At 45.4% G+C, this 10,893-nt stretch overlaps 1 long non-coding RNA gene across 1 annotated transcript in view; it reads right to left on the reverse strand.

Annotated features, from left to right (window-relative positions):
• Positions 1 to 6,708, reverse strand: part of LOC111668163 (uncharacterized) — a 16,103-nt gene extending 9,395 nt beyond the window's left edge. Inside the window, exons 1-2 of the long non-coding RNA XR_002761716.2 lie at positions 6,552 to 6,708; positions 907 to 1,198 (exon numbers count right to left, since the gene is read on the reverse strand). This is a non-coding gene — a long non-coding RNA (uncharacterized LOC111668163). The remainder of the gene's footprint in view (positions 1 to 906; positions 1,199 to 6,551) is intronic.
• Between the last annotated feature and the right edge of the window lie 4,185 nt (positions 6,709 to 10,893).

Here is a 10,893-nt window from a genome sequence, read left to right on the forward strand (position 1 = left end):
GGGGGGGGACTTCTGCTTCTGCTTGATTGCCCCTGGACCACCACCCCCCCCCTTCTCTGAAGCCTTGCGCATACACACACACACAGCAGCATTCAGCAAAGATCCCATCAGGCCTTTCCACATGGTAGCACCTCATGCAATGGAGGCTTTGCCACGGCCCATTCACAACCAAGCCAACTGTCACGTCAAATCAAACAACGGCCAGGACCCCAAATCAAACATCTTTTCATGCCACGGGGAGAAAGGGAGTAGGTGGGAAAGGAGAACGGCTAACTTAACAAACTGGCCTCAAACAAATTCTTGTCTGTTCGCTTTAGGTGCCGGCGGGTGACTGGGAGCCCCGGATTAACTCGGAGGGAGCATTCTTAACTCACACAATCCCATCCAAGTCGGAAACATATGTATAATTCATGGCACCGTATGCAGCTCGATACGACAGAAAAGGCCCGCATTCTTTTCATATTTCATGTCCTCTTCATGCCAGAGATGCGAGCTCTGAAATTCATGGAGCCCAAGTTAATAGGGCGTCGACTAAACCGGCTAGCAAACTGATTAGCCAACACCGACTTGTTAAACGACTTGTCAAAGTCCAGCGGCTTTGGTGAATCAGTGTGTGGGTCTTTTTCACCCACCCCCCCCCCATCACCCCCCCTGTCACTCCCGGCCATGTGATACCGAGGCTAAGCCCCTGCATGCAGCCCCACCACACAAGGATCATGGGGCTTATTAGATTAAAAGTGATCCTGTTGCACCAACCGTACTGCTCTGGATCACTAGCGCTGGCTGCAGGGAGCTATAATGTCCCACTTATTTCGACATGACTGTTACCAACAGTGTTCCTAAATGCTGATGCACCACGACACACACATATCATCAGTAAACGCACACGAAAATCATGCAGCCTACCTTCCTGCCGCACGCCGCTCCCACGTCCTTTCAGGTGGCGTCCATTTTCTTCACGTGTTGCTCTTCTCAGAGAGTTTTTGCGGTTCTTTTTTTTTTTTTTTGGAGGGAGGCGCGTATGGGGTCTTGATGCCTTTTCAGGAGTGTAATGGGATTCTTGTTACTTTCGGTTATCTAGCTTTATGAAGAATGTACATCACTCATACAGCTAGATAACCAAAGATAACAACCAACCCCTAAGGCTACCCATCCTCTCAAGCCGCAGGCGAAGAATCAGCGTGGGCCGAGTTCTGACCTATAAAGCAGAGGAGAAAGTCGTTAATAAAACATGATCATTCATCTCCGTCTCTTTGATTTAACACGATTTGAAGGATTAAACACTAACTTCAAAAAAGGAGCAAAGTCTGGATAAAAAAAGAAAGAAGAAAAGAAATCAAAACGGCAGTTAACACCAACTCCGGACAAAGACGTTACTCTTCTGGCTTGGGGCCTTTTTTTTTTCCTTCCCCCCTCACTCAACTTACAGCGGCCTTTAAATGTCCTGACCCTTAATTTTGTGATGTCACCAAGTGGCCCCATCACCCCGCCTCAAAACCGCCTCAGCCAATAGGAAACCTCCCTTTGTGCAACGGAAGCGTTGATTGGCCTGCGAGTAATGCCTCCATATGAAAAAAAAAACCTCCCCAAAGTCAAGCAATCAGCGAGAGGCACCAATAAGTTGATGAACCGGTCCAAACCGGCTACGGCACCAACCTTCCCTTCTCCGGCCCGGCGCCCATCCCTATGGCGCACCCGCCTCACCCGCTGACTGGCTCCATAGGAGGGTGATGGCTTCAAACGCCGGCCCCCCGCCACGGCCCAAATGCATTTTTAAATTAAAAGGAGATCCTGGCCGTTTGACTACAAAAGTAAAATATCTGATGCCGGAGCTCTACGTCAAAGCGAAGATAGAGAGGAGGGTTTCAAATGTACGTACACACACACACACACACACACACACACACACACACACACACGAAAATAAAGATGTCCTCACAGTGATGTAACACATACATCAGACTTATCAAAGCATGAGGCACAGGAAGTAGACATGTCCTTTTCCCGCCTAAAAAAATGTCCACAAAAACACGCAGATATCAAGCTACATGCACAGAAAACACACCCTCACTTGTGCAGGTATAGACAACACTGTAGCGTACATACACACACACACACACACACACACTCTCTCTCTCTCTCTCTCTCTCTCTAACACACGCCGTGGTGGCACAAGGCACGAGGCCCCATCTAATTAAAGCTGCTCTGTGTGCCCAGATCCCTGTTGTGGCAGGCTCCTCCCCCCACCAACGCCACTGCCAAGTAAAGCTCTGCTGACTGAAAGCAGAGGGAGATGGAGAGATACCAGGAGAGAGAGAGTGACAGAGGAAGGGCGAGACAGAATATTCTCGCCCTCCATCGCGCACACACACCCAAACCTGAACGCTACCTACACGACTCGACTGGCAGCACGCTGGCGTTAGCGGAGACGGCTACATCCCTGTTAGCAAACAACCAATCCCACCCACCCCCACCCCCCCTCTCGCTGGCATTGTTCTCCCTCCAGGTTACAACAAACAGCTGGTCCTCTCCTCCTTCTTCTTCTTCTTCTTCTTCTACTGTCTGAATGTGTGTACGTTCTCCAGAAGGTGTTGTGTTGTCACCACAGACACAGACACACATCTTCGTCAAGGAGCTTTGTTTCAATCCACAAGGACAAAACGAGGCCCTTTAAGAGGAGAAACAGCTCCCAGAATGCTGCTGCACTGGCTCTCTCTCTCTCACACACACACACACACACACACACACACACACACACACACACACCTTGCAGTGTGTGAACTTTCACATGTTTAGATGCATAATTACAGACACATCCAATCACACACACACACACACACACAGCTGCAGTCTCACATATAAATATCATTATAAATATCAATACATATAAATGATCATGTTTACTTTATAAACAGCTCGGTCAGAAAGACTAATGAAGATTATTTAAATATTTGTTTTGCAAAAGACAAATTCACATTTTCACATATTTTACTATTAAAAATCCCGGTCAGATTTTAGTATTATTGTTTGTGTAATATATTATTTTATAGTATTTTATTATTATTATTATTATTATTAATAAACTACAACATTTTAAAAATTAAGATTTTATTTTTTCAATCATAAAAAAATCTTTTACTTTACTATTTCCTGTTTAAAAACAGACATATCTTTGAGTTTGCTGTGAATGCAGAGCTTGAGTTTGGTGTTTAAACTCATCAGTAATTCATCAGAATATTATTTCTGTATTATAATGATGCAACAGTGACATTAACACTTTTAATCGCTGCAGCCTGAGCTGTGAGCTTTATGACTCGTTTTTTATATCAGATATAATTTCACGATTTCCAAGCTGGATAAAGAGAAAGATAATTACATGCAGATTGCACTTATTTCCCCATTATCATTAATAGTCCTTTCATTAACACTGGCTTATTCGCCACTGTGCTGCTGTTATATAATTCTAATAAAGTGATACAATTTCAATATTTGTCTTCCGGGTTTTTTTTTTTTTTTTTTTTTTTTTATCCCCACAATGTTCGTCTTTCACGATGCATTTCACCCGGGAAATTGTGAACGCAGTGGGTTGAGAAAATGAAGCAGGTGGGGATGTTAAAGTGCTTCACATAAACCCCACAGTGCTGCACCCACAGCGGCCTCTCCTCCCTCACTCACCTCATCTCAGATTCCAAAAAAAAAAGAAAGACATTTAAGGTCCAAGTTCTTTCTCTCCTCCATTTAAACAAACCTCATCAGGCCGCGCCATTGGCCAGGACGTGCGTGACGTCAACAAATCCGGCGCTTCTAATTGGAAATAATAATTCATGCAAAGGTCCAGAGCTGATTAGCAAGAAATTGATTCCCATTGTGAAATCTCATTGGTTCTCATCTGATTAAAACCACGTGGTGAAATCAGGGTGAAACGTTTCATTTTACGCCATTTTATGGCACAGGTTGGATTCTCATGTTGAGGCAACAAAGGGCAATTACGCACGAGTTTTACGCACGACAAAAAAAAGGGAGTATTACGCACGTGTTTTAAAGCTGCATTTAAAGGTGCATTTCTAGGAAACACCTGAGTGGAAGAGGCACAGTGAGGTGACGGTGCGGGCCTGTTGGCGCGCGCGCACACACACACACACACACTCACATACACACACACACACTCACATACACACACACACAATCAGAACGAAACTCCACCGTGTGTGTGTGCAGCAGATTAACTGAAAATTACAGTTTGTACAGGATCAATAAATTAATTTTTCCACACGTCCTGCACGTGATCAAACTACAGCTGATGATCATTGTGTGAATTTCTGAAAATAAAAGCATCATTTGTGTCCTGACATTCTGTTTTCATCGATTCTGTTTAAATTTAAACTCTAAGCATCTTATTTACAGTGTTAACACTATTCCACCTTAAAACTATAATTATAAATATATAACTTTACTGTAACTGATGAACTCTGCACCTCTGACCGCCATTATATGTCATTATTATTTCTTTAAAAAAAAAACATAACTTCCCAAAAATATCCAACCTGACTACGGAAGCCTGTGTGTGGATGTGTGTGACAGTGAGAGCTGGTAGCCCATATTACCTACAGTAAAGCCACGTGTTGTGAGGCCGCTGAATGTCTCTCCAGGGATCCCTGGAAAAAAGAGACGATCATTTTATTCTTCAAATGGACCACACAGCACGGAGGAGCCAAAATTACCCATTTTACACACGACAGGCTCCGTTCAAAGAGCAAGGACAATCAGCAAACTGCATTTTCCTCCAACAAGGAAAAAAAATGTTTAAAAAGAAAAAAAAAAAGAGACAGTTTTGATGGGCGTGAAAAGGCGCGAGCTTCAGCTGTGGTTCGTGTGACGCTTCAGCAGCAGCTCGTTCATCACAGCTCTCATTGTGCTGAAGCCGAGGACTCAACATGAAGGAGTCCGGCTGCAGAATTATGACTTATTACTTACAATACACTGCAATGGCACACACAACTTTGTCTCTCTACGTGTGTGTGTGTGTGTGTGTGTGTGTGTGTGTGTGTGTGTGTGTTTGTGTGTGTGTGTTCTATTCAATAAATTAATAAGTTTTAAAAAAAAAAACATTTGCAAAAAACAAAACAAAATTCAATTCTACCTGTTCATCTTCTTTTTCATTTCATTTCCCTCTGCTCCTCGTGCACTGACCCCTGCCTCCTGCACGCGCACTAATTCCCTCATGTTCATCATGTGAAACGTTGCATAATCTCGAGATTTATTTATTTATTTTTAATTATTTTCTGCTTCAAACACCCTCCTCCCACTCTCTCTCTCTCTCTCTCTCTCCCTCTTTCCCTCTCTAAGCTCCACAGCCTCAGTTTTTCTTGTGGGGTCGCACACGTGTTCTCGGCACCAGGCCTCGTATTCGGCGCACACGTGTGCCACTGGATATTTGGCCTCGCGATCCCTTTATCCGCCAAAACTATGGGTGTGAACGCCACCACTTTGTCTTATTACGGATGCATTGCAGGCCTGTGCGCCCGTGGTAATCCTCATATCTGAGCCTCGTGGCCGAGCAGAGTCCTGCGAGGGCTTAATTTGAAAAGAGAGAGAGAGAAAAGATTTTCTCTTTTTGTTTCCAGACCGTGGTGCTGTCAGACTGGGTGGGTTTTGGTGCCATATGCTGCCTGCTCTGCCTCTGCCGCTCCCGCTGCTACACGGCTAGCAGAGCTGTGAGAAGTGACCCTGCTCGGTGCTTGGAGATGTGTATGAGGAATGAAATCAGGGCTGAAAGCGCCTTTTGGCCTCAGTGGCTCCCTGTGAATGGCGCATATGAAGCCTGTGCACAATGCGTCATTGAGGCTGTGGACAGAAAAAAAAGAGGAGTTCTCCCTCTAAAGCAGAGCCAGAGCACGGCTAATGACAAGTTGCTCTTTCACTAATATATTTCATCATTGAGCCACAGAGTGCAGCTTTGTTTCTGCATCCTCATCTGTGACCTTTCACTGGACCTGAGCACTGAGCCGTCACACACGTTCATTCTCTAAAACCGTCCCGCCTCCACAGCCCTTGATGCAGTTTGAAAATATTATAAATAAAAGACTAAATGTTCATATTTTGCGCTGAACCATATGTTTCCATCTGCCATTAGCTCCCAGCTGCTTCTATTCTGAAGGAGCGAGCAGCCTCTGCCCCCCCCCCCCCTCCCCCCTCCTCGGTGCATCAGGACGGAAACACAGGCAGAAATAAGAGATGATATTAAATTCAGAAGTGAAAAACCTGCTGCACGAGCACCCATCGCCCATTTTCTCCTGCAGCTGCTGCTGCTGCTGCTGCTGCCACATCCAGACACACACAGGCTGCACACACGCACCCTGCTCCGCTGTCTGTGAGCAGGTTTTTGGCGACGCACTCTGCGCGGATGCAAAACGCAAACGCGCTTTCCTTTCGTTATTTTCAGCCAATATTCCGCACCTTGCCTTCACCATCCCCTCCCTCCCTCCACTTCCACCACCTCCACCACCACCACCATCCCCGTGGAGAAAACACAGGTTACATTTCATACTCACGCCGTTGCCTGCGAGTCTTTGCGGCGTCCGCTCTTCATAAAAAGCCCGAGAAGCGAGCGGCTCGGGAGATGGAGACCGACTGAGCTGCCGGAGGCTGGACCGCACGGTCTTCATGGCTGCGGCTGCTCGTGACGTCTCTCTGGCTCCGTCCATTCAGCTTCCCTCGGACGGGTTTTCCCCCTGTTTTATTATCATCCCCATTATTTCCCGCGGAGGTGGATCTCGACGGCCCCCCTCCTCCTCCTCCTCCTCCACCACCACCTCCTCCTCCTTCTTCTTCTGCCCGCGCCGTCGCTCGCACTCGCCATTCCTCGCGTCAGATGCAATATGAACTAAGACATGCCTGCTCTAAAAACATATATCGCCACCAAGGCCCTCCCCTTTATGACACGATGCAGGTCTGTTCTTTTTTGTCTCCACCCTCTTAAAAAAAAAAAAGAAAGAAAGAAAGAAAAAAAAAGAAAGAAAGAAAGCAGACGTGCTCGCGAATAAACATGGATGCTGAAGTTCTCTGCTCATGTGGATCAGAATTTCTGGAAAGAATTCGTGTTGGATTTCTTCATTTGCTGAGATGAAAATCAAACAGACGGATCCAGATGTTGGCCTCCGTCCTCATCCAGCACAAACTCTACACACACACAGTCCTAATTAATTCCCTAATTACGCAAAAACGGGGAACATAAGCGCCTCCACACCAGCAGCCTCCTCTCGGCTGCTGCGGGTGTCTCTCACATATCAAGTGTCGTTTGGAGCCTCGTTTTGGCTCATGTGGGATTATTAAAAAAAAAAAAAAAAGAGAGAAAAAAGTTTCGTGTAATCTTGTCTGGCTACTAGTATTCGTTTGACACAAAGCCCCCGGCGGAGACTGCGGCCTCCGCTCATGCGCCTGGATCAAGTGCGCACATCCACTATTCTCATTGTCTGCGTCTTTGATACAGAGGAGTCCAGGAATGTGACCAGGGGGGTGAAGACCGTGCAAATCAGCTTTTACTGTCACCGCCGAGCCCAGAGCCCGCAGACAAGAGCCAAGAAAGGGGGTCTGGGTCACTTGATTATCATAATAATCAGATCGCGGGGATAAAAATCTCCTTTGAATAAATTACTGCTTCAATAGGAGGCGCGACTGCCAAAGAGACAACTTTGTCAGGCCCCGGTTTGTTGTCGGGGGGTTCCTCTCTGCCTACCAATGTCCCGGGCTCCCCTTTTCTTTCTCTCTAAATTTTGGACGCTTTCCTGGAGATCAAACTCTAAATACGGCTACTGTTTCTCTCCTCCCCTCCTCTCGCCCGCGCCGATGCCTGGTTACCGAGTCCGGGCAGGCAGGCAGGCGGGCGGGCAGGCCCCGAGCTGCTCTTGGGAAAGCGAAGTGGTTGGTGGTGGCTAATGGGCTAAGGACCGGGGCACAATAGGCCGGGTGCACCATCCAACCCAGCCAACTCACCCCCTCCTCCCACTCCTCCTCCCCTCTTCCTCACCCCTCCACCCATCATCCCTCTCTCTCTCTCTCGCTCTTATTCCGTCGGCTGCATGGGAACCCGGGCACCGAGGTTGGACCAAGGGGCCGTTCAGCTTTGCGGTGGCACATCCCAAGTTCATTAGTACTCATCAGGCCATTCTTGCATGCTCACCCACCTCCCCTCCTCTCCCCTCCCTCACCCACTTTACTCTGCACAGGCCTGAGTTTCAGATCCAGCTCATACAGTATTTGCCTGTAAATGGAGATCTCTGCAACTGAAGCTGGATCAGAATGAAAACCAGACCAACAGGTGCAAACTGGATCTGAACATGACTGCAGCACCTTCAACACCGTCTACACCTCTCATTTTGATTACAGCTACAACTGGACCTGTTTCCTGTTTAATACCACAACTGCATCCACAGCTGAAGCTGCAGTGTCACCAGAACTTTCTACCTAATTAAAACTGTAACTACTTGCAACCAAAGGTGCAGAAGTTTTAACATCCTTTAATTAAATGAAATTAGACATTCAACATCTCCAGGATAATCGTTGGTGATGCATTAAAATGTGAGCAGAATTTTCATTATGTGCAGCCCCCCCCCCCCCATTACCTGCTGCTCTGCTGGACAGTTTAACCTGTAATGTTACATCCTGTTGTGCATAAGTCAGTTTCCACCTTTTCCTGGAACATGTGTGACTGTAACTGTGACGAGAGCTGGAACAATTACAATCAGTGTTATAATAATAGTAGTGCCACTGATATTTTTGATACGAGATTAATCATTAAAGTCATTTTCAAGCAGAAATTCCAAACTCAGATGTCTGGGTTTACGTCTTTTCTTGCTCTAATTTCATATTAAACTAAATAAATATTGGTACTGGACAGTTGCTGGGACAAGACGGGATGTGTCTGGGATGATTTTGATCTGACGGTTTCAGACAAAGAATAAATCAAGATAATAATTATCACAATCATCAATAATAAAAAATAAACGGGTGCAGCTCAGGTGGATCAGTTTCTCTCCACACTTCAGATAAACTGTGTGAATGATTCATTCAGCAGCTCGACGAGGGCGACCAGCGTCTCTGCAGCTGATCCGCTCCACAGACGTGATGATGTCTGGCATCGTGACCGGTTCATGACCGAGACCTGTGACAGTCTGCAGCATGTGCTGCTCAGTTTCATAAAAACCCCTTAATATTTAATAAATGTTCGACACGGCAGAGTCCTGCAGGCGCTGGGAAATAGATGGACGGTCTGAAATAAACACTTTAAATCACTAAAGATACTAAAAGACTCGTCTTTACTCTGCAGCTGCAGATCAGGAGTTTCAACTTGTGCTTAAAAATAATCAAGTATTAATATAAAGTGAGTTGCATTTCATTAAGATAATTAGAAAGTAAAAAAGACAAGTGCAGTGTGTCTGAAAATATATATTTATACTGTAAACTACTGACAGTCCAACAAAATCCAACAAGTCAGACCCGGTTTTAACACGACGAGGCTCGTTATAATATTTAGTTTAGTTTATTTATTCATCATTTAACAGGGACGATGTGATTTAACACGGTTCAGCCGTGTTGTTGTTATTTTTCCTCCCTCTGTAAATTTAAAGGCCAAATCTCTAGTTAATGGCCCAACACACAACAGGTGCTTTCACATATAATATAATATCATATCATAAAATAAACATTTAATGTTTTTCAATTGGAGAAAAAAAAACGGATAATTTGAATTATTTGATGTGATCTGCAGAAATTGAATTTGAAACAAGAGAACAGAAACGTCACTAACTCTGTGACAGCAGGTCTCCGTCCTGCACGTCCAGGCTTCTGTTTCTGTGTTGTTGTTGTTTTGTTTCCATGTTTACATCTCAGATAGCGTCTTCTACCCAGCAGCAGGATGTGTTCACAGCCCACACACTGTCTACACTGAGCCACAAAACCTCAGTCCGCCACTTCAGCTGCTGACCAGCATGTAAAACACCTCCATGAATGGAAGCAGGAACCAAGAGCCAAGAAAAAGAAGAAAAAGACTCAGGCAACGGTGGAGACGGAAAGAAGAGAGCAGAAGATGTTTCAGATCTTTTTTCTTTTCCGTTTATTGTGGGAGTTGCTCTTTTCTGTTGCAGAGATCTGATGTGTTCTCGTTTAGAAAGAGACATCCCCGTCAAAACTCACATCCCACTAATCTTAATTACAGCCACTGAGTCAAGTCTGCGGTTCTGGATTTAACATTCATTTGAATTATAGCTTTTATTTTATTTTTTTGTTGTTTGTTTGTTTTTAAGGTAAATGATTGGAAAGTTTTTATTTCACAGAATTCACTGTAAAATCCACCATGTTGATTTAGTCCACATGACTAGGATGAAACTCTAGGCTGAGTTAAAAAACCAAAAGCGGGTCAAATGTCCTACAAAGTCTGACTCCTGGAGGCTCCTGGAGGCTCCTGGAGGCTCCTGGAGGCTCCTGGAGGCTCCTGGAGGCTCCTGGAGGCTCCTGGAGGCTCCGGCTCAGGAGATCACATGGATGAAAACATAAATACATGCACTTGAAAGGTTGTGGTTTGTTCTGCGGAGGATTTGAACCCTGAACCTTCTGCTCTCCGTCATCAGATGTGACGCTGCGTCTGTTCAGAGCTGATCCACGTTTTCATTGTTGAGCATCTTTTTCAGCTTTTAATTTACGGTTCAGCGTCAGGTGCACGCTTCCCTCTGTTCTTATGAATTTAATTTGTGATTAAAAAAAAAATAAAAGCAACAGATTTATCCTGCAAGGATTTGTCAGGACATGCAACATGAGTCAGGACTTTTACTTTGACCGGTCTCCGCTCACTCCAGCTCTGATGTCACACGTTTTATTCATTAAGTTTTATTCAGGGTG

Source organism: Seriola lalandi, unplaced genomic scaffold (assembly GCF_002814215.2).
Source record: "Seriola lalandi dorsalis isolate HSWRI2012SDOR001 ecotype SW California unplaced genomic scaffold, Sedor1 jcf7180002054720, whole genome shotgun sequence".
Classification (NCBI taxonomy): Eukaryota; Metazoa; Chordata; class Actinopteri; order Carangiformes; family Carangidae; genus Seriola; species Seriola lalandi.